The sequence below is a fragment of the Anabrus simplex genome, chromosome 1 (assembly GCF_040414725.1).
Source record: "Anabrus simplex isolate iqAnaSimp1 chromosome 1, ASM4041472v1, whole genome shotgun sequence".
In the NCBI taxonomy this organism is placed as follows: Eukaryota; Metazoa; Arthropoda; class Insecta; order Orthoptera; family Tettigoniidae; genus Anabrus; species Anabrus simplex.
In genome coordinates, this window is record NC_090265.1 from 546,213,024 (window position 1) to 546,227,102 (window position 14,079).

Sequence of the window (14,079 nt, forward strand, 5' to 3'; positions counted from 1 at the left end):
TGATTGAGGGATTGTATCCATTGAAAACAGCTATTTCTTTTATGGTACTTATTTCTTTTTTTAAATTGACGGTTGACATGGGAATTTTTAACGCTCTGTACACTAAACTGTAAAATGAGGCTTGTTTGTGCGATTGTGGGTGAAGAGAATTTTGTTTTATGGTTGTGGGAGTGAATGAAGGTTTTCTGTGAATCTGGAAATCGAAATTGTTTAAGGTCCTGGTGATTGTAATGTCTAAAAAATTGATGATATTATTGTCCTCGTCTTCTTTAGTAAACTTGATGCAATTGTCAAGGCTGTTTAAGTAAGTTAGTATGTCTTCACTATTATTGCAGCTTTTGTCTATTATTGCTAGTGTGTCATCGACATAGCGTAGCCAAAGACACAAACCGTTAATGCTGTTTGTTATTTTACTATTTTCGAGGTTGTCCATATAAATTTCGGCGAGTATTCCCGAAATGGGATCACCCATGGCTAGACCTTCTTGTTTGTATATCTTATTATTGAACGTAAAATAATTGTTATGAAGGACGAAAGTTAGTAATTGTAAGCATTCTTCTATTTCTAACTGACTTAAGGTGCTGTGTTTAGAAAGATTAGTTCGTATGATTTCGATAGTTTTTTTAGCGGGAATGTTCGAGAACATATTGGTAATGTCAAATGAGCACATTATGTGGTTAGGCTGCAAATTAAATTTATTTAAAGTTTCGCATAATTCTATTGAGTTTTTAATAGGGTGTTTATTGTGAAATGTGAAGTGTTTCTTAAGGAATTTTTGGAGGAACTGAGAAGTTTTGTACGTTGGGCTATTTCGGCTATTTATGATGGGTCGAATGGGAACATCATTTTTATGTATTTTTGGCAGTGATCTGACGGTGGGTAATTTGGGATTCATATTGATGAGTTTTTGATGTTCGTGTTCATTAAATAAGAAAGGTGAATTTTTTAGGATTGTTTTTAAATTACGCTGAGTTTTTAAGATAGGATCTTTTGAAATTATTGAGTAAGAATTATCGGAAAAGAAATCCTCCGTTTTTTTGACGTAGTCGTGTTTATTCATTAGGACTACGGCATTGCCTTTGTCGGCTTTCGTTACTATAACATTATTGGTGTCTACCTTTTTTCTTAATTCGTGGGTTTGTTTGAGAACGGTGAAATTATTGATGTCGGAAACTTCTTTTATAAGGGTGGGTAATTTCTTTTTTATCTCATATCTCACGTCATTTTGTCTGTCGAAGGGAATTTGTTTATTTATATTGGATTCAACTTCGGCTATTGTGGTAATTATATCCTCGGCTTTATTTGGACTAGGCCAATTATATTTTAGGCCTTGGTCAAAGAAATTGATTTCATTATCCGAAAATGTGGTGTTAGATAAATTGATGGTGGTTGGAGTGTTTTTCCATGAGGGGGTGAAAGTTTCTCTATTTTTGTTTTGGTTTATGGATTTAGGTTTCTTTTCTAATAGACATGTCAACTTGTGGTCTAAGGTTTTTTGTTTTTTGTCTAATATGTTCTGCAATTTACGTGCAATGTGTTTTTGGTATGAGCTCCATTCGAGAGGTGATAATGATTGAGCAGTGATCAAATGTTCCCGGTAAAGCTGCAGGTTTAATAGAGATTTTTTTCTATACATTAGTTTAATTTCATTTCTAAGCCAGATGGTGTTGACTTTATTTTGGACGTCTTTAGATTTGAGTGTTGGAATGTTTTTCCTTTGAGTTGATTTTAAGAAATTCGGCACCAGACCTAATCTTAAACATTCTTTTAAGAATAAGATATCTTTTGTAACTAGTCTGTTGTTATTTTGTTTTGGATAGGACTTTGTACGTGTTTTTAATGTATTCTTTCTTACAAATATTGCTCATAATTTCCAACCAGACGTCTGGTTTAATTTTGAGGTACTTTGATATGACTGATGATGCCCCACATGGAGGGCGAAACATGTCTCCATTTTAACGATGTTTAACTAAAAATGTTAACATCCAGTAATGTATTGAATAGGTTGGAGTCCAATAAATTCTTTTATATTATTATTATCAGTATCCAGTAATCGGGAGATCGTGGGTTCGAGCCCCACTGTCGGCAGCCCTGAAGATGGTTTTCCGTGGTTTCCCATTTTCACACCAGGCAAATGCCGGGGCTGTACCTTAATTAAGGCCACGGCCGCTTCCTTCCACTTTCTAGGCCTTTCCCATCCCATCGTCGCCGTAAGACATCTGTGTCGGTGCGACGTAAAGCAAATAGCAAAAAAAAAAAAAAAAAAAAAAAAAAAAAAAAAATTGTCCCCCTTCTTGTTGCCCTTTCCCTTTCTTTCTCTTTCTAGAATATTAGATTGCTAGTTTAAATAACTGATTATCATCTGCCATGTGTTCATTTAGACTAGTTGTCAAGTTTCTGTAATTTATAAATTTCTAATTTCTCAAGAATATTCATCTGTTTACCCTTATTTTGAAGGGTGTAGCAGAACCATATCACTTTTGATGTTCGTGAACTGGTGATTGTTATCATGCATACGTTCACATATGGCAGAGTATCTAGCATATTTTCTTGCATTGACATGCTCATTGTAGCGTACTACTACACTTCTACCAGACTGCCCCACATACTTTTTTCGCACTCTTGGCATGTCAGCTTATACACTCCCAATTTACTATTAGCAGTGCTTGTGTTCACACTGTTAGAATTGAACAGGATTTTATTATTATTGTTATTAGTCCTAAAAGACACATTGATATTATGTTTTGTGAACAGTTTGGCCAGACTATATGACTGCCTATTGATATAAATAAAAGTCACAAATTTCTTCTTTTCTCTTTCATGTTTATGAGGAAAGTTTTGGGTTTATTCATGATCTTACTCTTGCTCCTATTTATGTAATTTGTTGTTAAATTTATTAATGAATTTTCTTGCGTGGCTGGCATAATCACTATCTATTAGCTTGACCATGATGGCCACCAATGGTCTGTATTGACTTAATTACTACAGTTAATTATGTCCAAGGTCTGCCTTGTAAATACAAACCAGAATCTCATTCATGCCAAACATAACACAAGAGTAGAAATGCAGAATACAACAAGACATGAATTTTACCCGCCAGTAAAAAACCATACCAATGTTGATTTTAATAGAGATGAAGTTGAGATTCTAGAAAAAGGTCCTAAACACAATTGGCCACACAATGATAAGTCCTTGCATAACCGGGAATTAGGGAAATTGATAACAGAAACTGAGGTCGCACTTGCAGAGATCCCAATAGATGAACAGGAGGTAATCAGGTTCGAGGCCAGAAAGAAAATTTGCAAAATAATAGAACAAAAAACTACCACAGATGTTAGTAGTAGTAGTAGTAGTGGTAGTGGTAGTAGTGGTAGTGGTAGTAGTAGTAGTAGTAGTAGTAGTAGTAGTAGTAGTAGTAGTAGTAGTAGTAGTAGTAGTAGTAGTAGTAGTAGTAGTAGTAGTAGTAGTAGTAGTAGTAGTAGTAGTAGTAGTAGTAGTAGTAGTAGTTTTTTTTTTTTTTTGTTATGGCAGGGGAAAATCTTTTAAAGACACCACTCTGTGTGGGAGTTGGATTTCCACCAACTAAAAACCCCTGCCCTCTTCACTCAAACCATTCTGGAACTGCTTGTCGGCATGACATCAGAATGGAGTGATGTATGTTATTAAGTTCTTCCTTTCTCTTCTTTCTCCTTCATCCCCATAATGCTTGTCGCCATTGCCTTTACTGTGTTCCAGGCAAACGGGCTCTCTAACATAATCTGAACCAGATTCCCTGGCGTGAGTTGTCGGCCAAGTTGTTGGCAGGCTTTTCTTCGTTCTTCTTCCCATCGAACACAGTAGAAAAAGGTGTGTTCTGCTGTATCCCTTTCAGAACAGTACCAACAACCATCTCCCTGCGTCTTTCCCATCTTCATGGCGTATACGCCGAATCTTCCATGTCCTGTCAGGATCTGCGACAGATAGTAATCTACCTGCCGATGTCTACATTTAAGCCAGTCTCCTATGTTGGGTATTAGCTTTTTTGTCCATTGGCCAACATCGGTTGTGCCATCCCATCGGTCTTGCCACTCTAGTAAGAGTTGGTTCCTCGAGGCTTTCTTTTCCTCAGCAGATATAGTTGCACCCCTTTCATGCCAAAGTTTTCTCTCTGCAACGAGGAGGTCAATGGGAATACTGGCAGCTACAACTTGTAAAGCTGCTGTCGAAACGGTTCGATATGCACAGGTAACTCTGAGCAGCATTTTCCTCTGTACTCTTTCCATAGCTCTTCGGTGAATCTTCCTCCTGAGTGCATTGTGCCAGATAGGTGCAGCATAAAGTAAAATGGAATATACTGCAGAGCACATAATCTGTCTCTTAACTGTTCTTGGTCCCCCGATGTTAGGCATAAGTAGTAGTAGTAGTAGTAGTAGTAGTAGTAGTAGTAGTAGTAGTAGTAGTAGTAGTAGTAGTAGTAGTAGTAGTAGTAGTAGTAGTAGTAGTAGTAGTAGTAGTAGTAGTAGTAGTAGTAGTAGTAGTAGTAGTAGTAGTAGTAGTAGTAGTAGTAGTAGTAGTAGTAGTAGTAGTAGTAGTAGTAGTAGTAGTAGTAGTAGTAGTAGTAGTAGTAGTAGTAGTAGTAGTAGTAGTAGTAGTAGTAGTAGTAGTAGTAGTAGTAGTAGTAGTAGTAGTAGTAGTAGTAGTAGTAGTAGTAGTAGTAGTAGTAGTAGTAGTAGTAGTAGTAGTAGTAGTAGTAGTAGTAGTAGTAGTTGGAATCATGTCCATAGACTGGTTTGATCTGCTTGTCATATTCATACCCTGATCTACCCCTACTGTTCTTACCACCTACACTTCTTTCAAAAACCAACTGCACAAGTGCTGGGTGTCTTAAGATGTGTCCTACCATTCTATCTCTTCTTGTAGTTAAATTTAGCCAAATCAATCTCCTCTCACCAATTTGATTCAGTATCTCTTCATTCGTGATTCGATCTATCCATCTCACCTTCAGCATTCTTCTGTAACACCACATTTCAAAAGCTTCTGTTCTCTTCCTTTCTGAGCTAGTTATCGTCCGTGTTTCACTTCCATACAATGCCACGCTCCACACAAAAGTCTTCAAAAACATCTTTCTAATTCCTATATCAGTGTTTGAAGTGAGCAAATTTCTTTTCTTAAGAAAGCTCTTCCTTGCTTGTGCTAGTCTGCATTTTATGTCCTCCTTACTTCTGCCATTGTTAGTTATTTTATTACCCAAGTAACAATATTCATCTACTTCCTTTAAGACTTCATTTCCAAATCTAATATTTCCTGCATCACCTGCTTTCGTTCGACTGCACTCCATTACTTTTGTTTTGGACTTATTTATTTTCATCTTGTAATCCTTAACCAAGACTTCGTCCATACCATTCAGCAGCTTCTCGAGATCTTCTGCAGTCTCAGATAAAATAACAATATCATCGGCAAATCTCAAGGTTTTGATTTCCTATCCTTCGATTGTGATTCCCTTTCCAGTTTCCTCTTCGATTTCCTTTACTGCCTGTTCTATGTAAACATTGAAAAGGAGGGAGGACAAACTGCAGCCTTGTCTCACTCATTTCTGGATTGCTGCTTCTTTTTCAAAGCCCTCGATTCTTATCACTGCAGACTGATTTTTATACAGATTGTAGATAATTCTTCGTTCTCGGTATCTGATCCCAATCACCTTCAGAATCGTAAATAGCTTGGTCCAATCAACATTATCGAATGCCTTTTCTGGATCTACGAATGCCATGTATGTGGGCTTATCCTTCTTGATTCGATCCTCTAAGATCAGACGTAAAGTCAGGATTGCTTCACGTGTTCTTACATTTCTTCTGAAGCCAAACTGATCTTTTCCCAACTCAGCTTCAACTTGTTTTTCCATTCTTCTGTAAATAATACGTGTTAAAATTTTGCAGGCATGAGATACTAAACTAATGGTGCAGTAGTTTTCACACCTTTCAGCACCAGCTTCCTTGGGAATAGGTATAACAACATTCTGCCGAAAATCGGATGGGACTTCTCCTGTCTCATACATCTTACACACTAAATGGAATAACCTTGCCATGCTGCTTTTTCCTAAGGCAGTCAGTAATTCAGAAGGAGTGTCATCATTCCAGGTGCCTTGTTCCTATTTAGGTCTCTCACAGTTCTGTCAAACTCTCACCTCAAAATTGGGTCTCTTATTTCATCAGCATCAACAGCCTCTTCATGTTCCAGAACCAAATTATCTACATCTTTACCTTGATACAACTGTTGGATATGCTCCTGCCATCTTTCTGCTTTGTCTTCTTTCCCTAGCAGTGGCTTTCCATCTGAGCTCTTAATATTCATACACCTAGTTTTCCTTTCTCCAAAGGTTTCCTTGATTTTCCTGTAAGCAGCATCTACGTTTCCCAGGACCATAGAACCTTCAACATCCTTGCACTTCTTCTTCAGCCATTCTTCCTTAGCTATCTTGCATTTTCTATCCACTTGATTCTTTAATCGCCTGTATTCTTTTCTGCCCTCTTCATTTCTAGCATTCTTGTATTTTCGTCATTCATCAATCAGGTCTAGTATCTGCTGAGTTATCCACTGATTCTTAGTTGATCTTTTCTTCCTTCCTAACATCTCTTCAGCAGTCCTAATGACTTCATTTTTCATGACTATCCAATCTTCCTCTATTGTGTTCCCTTCAGCCTTTTCATTTAGCCCTTGTACCACATGTTCCTTGAAACAATCCCTCACACTCTTTTCATTCAACTTGTCTAGATTCCATCTTTTTGCATTCTTTCCTTTCTTCAATTTTTTCACCTTCAGATGGCATTTCACGACCAACAAGTTATGGTCAGTTTCCACGTCTGCTCCTGGGAAAATTTTGCAATCCAACACCTGGTTTCTGAATCTCTGCCTAATCATAATGAAGTCTATTTGATACCTTCCAGTGTCTCCAGGTCTCATCCACGTATACAGCCGTCGTTTGTGGTGTTTGAACCAAGTATTGGCAAGGACTAAATTATGATGAGTGCAGAATTCAACCACCCGAGTTCCTCTTTCGTTCCTTTGTCCCAATCCGAATTCTCCTGCTGTATTACCTTCTCCTTCTTGGCCTACCACTGCATTCCAGTCTCCCATCACAATTAGATTTTCGTCACCTTTTACATATCGTATTAAATCTTTTATCTCCTCATATATTCTTTCGATTTCCTCATCATCCGCTGAACTAGTAGGCATATAGACCTGCACTATTGTGGTAGGCATTGGTGTGGTGTCTATCTTGACGACAATAATTCTTTCACTATGCTGGTCGTAGTGGCTTACCCGCTGCCCTATTTTCTTATTCATCGGGCATTTCCCCTGTTTGATTTCATGTTGATAATTCGATAGTCGCCTGACCAAAAATCCTGTTCTTCCTGCCAACACACTTCACTTATACCAACTACATCTAACTTTAATCTATCCATCTCCCTTTTCAGATTCTCTAACCTACCACAACGATTCAAACTTCTAACATTCCACGCTCCGACTCACAGAATGTCAGTATCCATCTTCCTGATGATCGCCCCCTCTCGTGTAGTCCCCACCCGGAGATCCGAACGGGGGACTAGTTTACCTCCGGAATATTTTACCCAGGAGAAAACCATTATCAGTACATCATTCAGACAGAGAGAGCTGCATGTCCTCGGGAGTTAATTACGGTTTAGTTTCCCGTTGCTTTCAGCTGTGTAGCAGTATCAACACAGTTAAGCCATGTTGAGTATTATTACAAGGCCATATCAGTCAATCATCTAGACTGCTGCCCTTGCAACTTCCGAAAAGCTGCTACCCCCCTTTCGATGAACCGTTCGTTAGTCTGGTCTTTCAACAGATTCCCATCCGATATGGTAGTATAAATAATAATAATAATAATAATAATAATAATAATAATAATAATAATAATAATAATAATAATAATTTGCAATTGACCAATAAAAAAATAAAAGACAAGGTCATTATTATCATGAAAGCAGATAAGGGCAATACCATAGTTTTGATTAATAAAGATGATTACGTTAAAAAAACAAATTACTTCTTAACAGGGGATAAATTTAGTCAAGTAAAAAGGGATCCTACGAATACCATACAAAAGAAATTTAAACAAATTTTAGCAAATACCAACTTTTTGAGGAGTTGAAAGAAGCGAATTATTTAGTAAATATGAATATATATCGAAAGTGATATGGTTCTGCTACACCCTTCAAAATAAGGATAAACAGATGAATATTTTTGAGAAATTAGAAATTATAAATTACAGAAACTTGACAACAAAAATATTCTAAAAGAACACATGGCAGATGATAATGATTATTTAAACCACCAATCCAATATTCTAGAAAAAGAAAGAAAAGGAAAGGGCAGCAAGAAGGGGGACAATTAAGAAAAGTGCAAGTGGGGCGGTAAAGGTCACCTCCCCTCCTATGCTGCAAACTCTTCCCACTTCACCCTTCCAGTTGTTCAACCCACCAGCTAGACAGTCTGCCGATTGAGCTCATAGTGCCCACACACCTGCTAGGCCTCTGCATCTAAAGTAAGTCACTTTTAATTTCAACGTTGGCTTCTTAGTTTGTCATGATGCCTGTACAGACAAATGAAAAAGTCCAATTTAACCTGGCAGGTTTGATCTACAAATAAAAGAAACATTTTCTGTTAAGATATTGTATTGGATAAGCAGACGGTTTCAACACCAAGCATAACAACTTGAGACCCAAGTAGGGTGGTGGGACTATGAAAGACCATAATGCCACACCAAAATACATTTGATCAACAGTCAACCATCTCTATTTTAATATACTACATACAGATGATTTATAAAATTTGGACATAACATGAAAGATTTTCATGTTTGAACTTTTAATGCTGTATTGTCATTTTTTCCGCATTCTGTTAGGACATAAAATAATTTTAAATATGGTCTTCAAATGCATGTGTTTTATCTATAAGCTGAAGAAGAGATTTTTAAAATTTCTCGAAACATGTACTTGTGTGTATATATGTATTTGATTGTTTAGATATATAATACATTTTGAATTGTATTGACAAGGCGGACCTTGAACATAAATAAAAAGGGGCCATGATCGTCATGATCAAGCTAATAGATAATGAAGAGCAAGATAAAAAGTTGTACCAGGATCTCAAAGATGCAGAGCAGTGCTACCAGGGACATTGGGATGTAAATATGATGGTTGAGTACTGTTGGTCGATTGCATGTGATGAACTTTCCAGAGAGCACTCACAAACCCAAAAACATGCAAATTCTAGAGGAAATGGAAAAATATAAAAACTAAACCCCATGGCGCAACAGCCCCGAAGAGCCTTGGCCTACCAAGCGACCGCTGCTCAGCCTGAAGGCCTGCAGATTACGAGTTGTCATGTGGTCAACACGATGAATCCTCACGACCGCTATTCTTGGTTCTCTAGACCAGGGTCGCCATCTCACCGTCAGATGGCTCCTCGATTGCAATCACGTAGGCGGAGTGGACCACGAACCAGCCCTCAGATCCAGGTAAACATCCTTGACCTGGCCGGGAATCGAACCCGGGGCCTCCGGGTAAGAGGCGGGCACGCTACCCCTACACCACAGGGCTGGCTCAACAGAAAATTATGCCCGAGTAAATATGAGTAAACTTTCAATTTACTGTATGTATTATTTACTTTGCTTGCTAATTAGTTTAGTTTGTATGTTTTATCTCTCTACTCTGAATGCATAATTCAATCAACACCAATTATATAAAATGTACGTAAGAACAAAATGTTTTGTAGAATTGCCCTTTAACCAGATGTGATACGGCAAAACAAATTCCATTTTTGAATTCACAGTTACAAAATTAATAGAACCCACCTATTTTAGTTTGTACAGCACAAAAAAAAAGTTTTTTTGCAGGCTAGTGTAATTATTAAATATTATGAGTATGGAGGTTAATCATATTTGTTAAAAACAAGACATAAGTTTGACTAACCAAAATGACTGCATGTAAACTGAGCAAAACCAGCTGGGTCGGGGCATTTATGTTACTTCTCCAACTTCCTCTCTCCTTCCACTATTTATTTATTTATATATTTATTTATTTATTTATTTATTTATTTATTTATTTATTTATTTATTTATTTATTTATTTATTTATTTATTTATTTATTTATTTATTTCAGTTTCATCTTTCCTCAGCTTTTTGCATACTCTTCTCTTGCTTCTACCCCCTGTGGGTGGGGGACGCAGACGAAGAATACACCCACGGTATCCCTGCCTATCGTAAGAGGCAACTAAAAGGGGGCGACCAAGGGATGTTGTATTAGAACCATGAAACTACTTGTGATTAGTACCACCACACGGGGAACACCATGGATAGCTCTTACTTATGCGTACCCCACTACATTAGGTACCAAATAGATTTGTGATTAGTAGCAACAGAGTGCATTGCCGGCTTCTACAGTACCTGTGATTAGTACCACTTTAGGAGTGACACCATGATTCTGGCTTGCCTATGATTAGTACCCACTATATGAGGAACACCACAGGATAGTGCGGGTCCCTGTGGTTAGTACACGTATGTGACGAACACCATAGGTTTGCATTGCCTGTAAATGGCGCCGCAATGTGCATGATAAAATTAATTTGTGATAGTATGGAGCAGGTGGGAATTATAGGAACATATAGGCATGGAAAAGAGGAAAGTGACATGGAAATATTTGAGAAACTAATAAATTATATTCATAAAAATAATAATGATATGGTAATAATTGGGGGAGATCTAAATTTGCCTGAAGTTGAATGGAATGGAGCTGCAAGTGAAGTCCATGAACACAAACTGGCAAATAAGTTAATTTGGGAGGGTGGATTTACACAAGTAGTACAAGCACCAACTTGTCTCATCAACTTACTGGATGTATTCTTGGTTAAACCATGGTAAATTGTTGATTATTCTGAGGTAATTGAAGGGATAGGGGACCATAAAACTGTAGTAATGGATGTAAGACTGGTGCCAAAAAGGCTTAATAAGAGGGTCACACAAGATAAGAAATTGTACAGAAAAACTAAAGTTGAAGAATTTGGTACTTACCTTAAATCATAATTCAGATGTTGGATAGGTGAAGGGAATAATGTTGATACACTTTGGGCAAACTTTAAAGGAATCATTTGGGAAGGAGAGAAGAGATTTGTACCTGTTAGGAAGGGTAAAATGACCTTTCACCCTGTTTGTTATACAAGGGAAATAAGCAAATTAAAAAGAAAATCTAGAATTGTAAACAGGAAAATCAAAGCGGGTAGGGAGAATAGAGAAACTAGAAAACACCTAAAGGGAACTTAATAGAGTGAAGAAGGAAGCAAAAGAGAATTACATGAATGGCATACTTCATGAGAGTAATGACCATAAAGGGAAATGGAAAAAAATGTATTCATATATTAGGAATCAAAAGGGAAAAGAAATCCAAATTCATACAATGGTGGGAGAAGGGGGTGAACACTTTTTAACAGATAATGAGAAAGCAAATCTATTTAGTAGGGAATTCAGAGGTTCAGTAGAAGATTGTCAGGAGTTAGAAACCGAAACAGAAGATAGTGAAGGAGAGACACATAAGGAAACAAGAAGCTTCTCATTCACAAATGAGGATATTTTCAGATAAATCCAACTGCTTCGGCAAGGAAAAGCAGCAAGGAGTGATCAAATTACTGAGGAGATATTAAAGACAATGGGGTGGTACCTATTGCCTTATTTAAAATTTCTCTTTGACGATATAAATAATGTGTAATACCAAAGCAATGGAAGGAATCTATAATAATACCAATTTATAAAGGAAAGGGTGATGAAAGGAAACCTGAGAATTACAGACCAGTCATTCTGACCAGTATAGTTTGTAAAATACTGGAGAGTTTAATAGCATAGTACATCAGAGGGATATGTGATGATAAAAATTGGTTCATATCATGAGGAGCCAGTATGGATTTAGAAAAAAAAATTATTGTGAGGCACAACTGGTGGGATTTGAGCAAGACATATCAGATCAGTTGGATTCAGGAGGCCAGTTAGATTGCATAGCCATAGATCTTTCCAAAGCCTTTGATAGAGTGGAACATGGAATATTATTAAAGAAATTGGAGGGAATAGGATTGGACGTAAGGGTTATACGTTGGATAAAAGCATTTCTAAATTCAAGGGTTCAGAAAGTCAAAGTAGGAAATAATATATCACAGGAAGAGAAAGTTAGGAAGGGAACTGCACAGGGTAGTATAATCGGTCGGTTACTTTTCTTAATATACGCAAATGATTTAGGGAACAATATAACATCAAAAATAAGATTGTATGCAGATGACATAATTGTTTATAGGGAAATAAATAACATTGAGGATTGTTCAGAATTACAAATGGACCTTGAGAGTATCCAACAATGGGTTGGAGAAAATAATATGAAGGTTAATGGAGGCAAATCAACTGTTACAACATTTACAAACAGGAGCTTTAAAACTGAATTAAATATACTTTGTAGGATGAAGTAATTGTCCCAAAGGATGGCAAGTGCAAATATTTAGGTGTGAGATTTGAAAGTAATTAGCCCTGGAAGGGTCATGTTGATGACATTGTTGGAAAAGCATACAGATCGTTACATGTCATAATGAGGCTACTTAAAGAATGCAATGAAAAATGGGAAGAGAGAAGTTACTTAAGTATGGTTCATCCATTATTGGAATATGCCAACAGTGTTTGGGATCCTCGCCAGGAATACCTAATAAAATAAATAGATAGTGTGCAGAGGAAAGCGGCAGGATTTGTAAAGGGATTTCAGAAGAAAAAGTAGTGTATCAGAAATGTTAGAGAAACTTGAGTGGGAAGCTTTAAGAGAAGGGAGAATACTAGACTTATAGGAGTATATAGACCCTATACAGAAGAGGAAGCTTGGGGGGAAATTCGTGAGGGGCTTCAGTTGGAAAATAATTATATCAGCAGGACTGATCACAAGTATAAAATTAGGCGGTTTTTTAGAAGAAATGATTGAGGTAAATTTTCCTTCATTGGTAAGGGCATGAAGGAGTGGAACAGTTTACCTGGGGAAGTGTTAGATCCTTTTCCAAAATCTGTACAGATATTCAAGAAAAGAATAAATGGCAACAAAGAAAAGAAATGTTAGAGGGCATTCGACCTGTGTAGGTTATTGTAAATAAAGAATTTTTGTGAATAAATTAGTTCCATCCCCTTGTCTCTGGAGACTGGACAGCTGAAGTAGGGGGCTGCCTGTAGGGGTAAAGTACAGTGGGGACTTAAAGGGCCCTGGGACCGCTACGGTAGCTGTGAAGGCCCTTCAGAAACTTTGAAAAGCATTGGCAAAAGGGGCTCTGTTGTTATGCATGTTAGGTACCAAAATGGGTTTTTAAAAAAAAAAGCATTGTACATTTAAATCTTATAGCAGTTGTATAGTATTTTTTGAAGTGATTCCACATACTGTATATGTGTTTAAGTTACAGAAGATATTATGAGTAGAATTTTGTAAATATAAATTTATTAAGGATGAGCTGTGTGTTTAATAGAAAAATTATTAGTGTAAATTGTATAATACTGTATTTTACGAAAAATGTCTTCTATTCTTTTTAATTTAAAATTTAGTTGTTGAGAACACATGTATTTTTTGTATCATTTGCCACTGAGGTAGACACCTCATTTGCAAATAAAGTATTTTGATTTGATTTGAATTATGTCACTTTTATGTATAAACTTATAGATTGAAGTTATTGAGAAAAAATTACTTTGTATTTCTCTTTAATAAAATTATTTCTAACTCTAGTTTATATTTTTTAAATTTACTGTGTGATAATAATTCTTATGCTAAGTAGTGTGTTAATTTCAACATTATAATTCAGCTGCGACTGCCCTAAATGCAGATCAGTAGTGATTGATTGATTGAACAATTAGCATAGAGATGCACAAACTATGACTAGGAATAAACCTGGAAGAATAATATTTTTTGACCTGTAAAACCTTGGATTTGAAAAGGCTTGTTCTTTTGCCACTCTGTACATGTATATTGATTGCATTCACTCTTCAGAAAAATTTAAAAATGTCTCTTGGCTACTTAGAC

The 14,079-nt window shown here is 36.7% G+C and overlaps 1 protein-coding gene across 1 annotated transcript in view; it reads left to right on the forward strand.

Moving 5' to 3' along the window:
• Remo (Remoulade) overlaps window positions 1-14,079 on the forward strand; it is a 254,558-nt gene that overhangs the window by 144,357 nt on the left and 96,122 nt on the right. The window lies entirely within an intron of this gene.